Genomic DNA, 2,094 nt, shown 5'->3' with positions numbered 1-2,094 from the left:
GGCCTCAGGCCTGCTGGCTCAAGCAAGAACCCACCCCACGTGATTGAAGGCAAGCAAAGCTTTGCTGCTCTCAGCTGGTCCTCCAGTTTCTCCTGTTTATTCTTCCCAGTACTTGGTAGGATTCTCCGGGATTTGCCTAAAGCTAGAACCTGCCCTGGGCAATTGGTGACTCTCACAAGCAGTGAGCCCTGGAAGCAGAACGCTCATTTCTTCCGTTTGTCACCTTCTATTTGAACCTGAAGGTGTCCCAGTTAGGAGAAGGGGGTCAAAAGACAACAACATGGATTGAGTTTTAGATCAGGGAGAGCCTTGGCTGAAGTTTGGGTAAAGAGGTGCCAAAGGTAGAATGACCTCTGTAAATTCGGGACAGAGGAGTGTGAGGTCAGGATGTTTCCCAACATGCCTGCGTGTGATGCTGTGTATCCTAGCAAAATATCATCTATGTTTAAGTCTAGAACGGGTGACTACAGGGATACATACAGTGCAAACATGTGTTTGTGAGGTGAGATAGTCAAGCAGCTTCACACACAAGCAGAGAGTAGAGCCTGGTGTTGCACACATTTGATTTGGGGTGCACATTGCCCCAAATCTGAGGCCTCAGTGCTCTCCTCTACCGTGACTTTGGCTGTGAAAACTGGTAGACAAGTTACACTAGACTGCCTGGGGATTCTCAGACAGGTTTCCCCCTTTCACTTACGGGCTTTGCTCAGGATGGAAGTTCCGCTTCCTGCGAAGGGGAGCCCAAGGAAGGCGTAAACCCGCTGCTGGGTAGCTCCAATCAAGAGGGAAAGAGGAGCTGAGCCGAGGGAACAGGATTTCCTCGCCTCTTGGGCGCGGCCGCAGCGAGCAGGGCCACAAAGGCCCCCTTTGTGGAGGGGCCAAGCTCCTGAGCCGACCTAAGTCAGGGAAACAATAGTTCAATGTTGCGGCCCGCCTGCCCGGCCTGCCGAGCCACACTGCGGCGGCGGCCGAAGGCGAGGAAACCGGGTGGCACTTTTTTATAGTCACAAATATAAAATCGGGGCTTTCCCCCCTTCACTCGCCTCTTGCCCCAACGCCGATAGAAAGCAGATAAATTTATGAAGGGCGAGCTAAGAGAATAATTACGGGGTGAAGGCCGTTAAATTTTATTTCAAGTCCCAAAGGCAAAACCTGCGATTTTATTGCAAACATCTGGAAGGACCGAGAGGTGGGCACGCTGCTGGGTTAAAATAAAAATAGACGATTTTTATTTCGCGAAAACAAAAAAACATCATTAAAGATCTTTGCTCCCACTGACTTTTATTTAAAAAACTCGGTGTTGGGGTAGGGGCGGGGCAGGGAGGGAGCGCTGGATAGCCAAGGACTCACGGCAGTGTCTTAGCTGTCGGGGACCAAAGCCAGCCTAGGAGACTGGAGGTGCGCGCTACAAGAGAAAAGAAAAGTGCTACTTTGGGCAATACTTGTCCTAAATTACTCTTCTTCCTCCCGCTGCAGTCTAGGGCTCCAGGCCACTCGCTCGTCACATCCCTTGCTTCTTTTACTTTGGAATGCCATTCTGAAAGCAGAAGTGAAAGAGGTAAACACTGACTCCAGTTTCCCAGACGATTTTGATAGCTGCCAGAATAAAACCTTAGGTCTGCCAGTCTTCTGTCCCCCATCCCCAAAATAACTTGCTTATTCTTAGCTTCAGATTACTTAGATCTTCGCGGTATGGCGAAGGGAAACTGAGGTCCTAGCCTGTTAATCGACTTGCCTAAGGTCACACAGTTTGGGGTCCGAAGTAGGCCTGATCACCAGGCACACATCTCACCTTGGAGTCGCCATGATTTTTTCCCACCCCATAGTCGCCTCATAATATTTTACACCTCCCCTGATGGCCAAGTTCATTACAATCCCCTTGCCCGCACAGAGTGTCCTTCCCACGTGTTTAGGGGCAGCCTAACTCGTCCTGCTGGCCAGCTATTCCTAACTTTGTTTTCAATTACTAACTCAAAATTATCTGAAATCAAAGCCGGCTGGTGGGTCACCTCCGCACGGAGGCATTAGCAGAGAGCGATTTAAGGTGGTATTTAGTGTGCAGGAGGGAAAGAAAATGTGCTCCGAGAATGTGGG

This window comes from Mus caroli, unplaced genomic scaffold, assembly GCF_978045245.1.
Source record: "Mus caroli unplaced genomic scaffold, Mus_caroli_1 scaffold_3, whole genome shotgun sequence".
In the NCBI taxonomy this organism is placed as follows: Eukaryota; Metazoa; Chordata; class Mammalia; order Rodentia; family Muridae; genus Mus; species Mus caroli.
The sequence above is the reverse complement of the archived record's forward strand: the minus strand, read 5'-3'. Positions refer to the sequence as shown.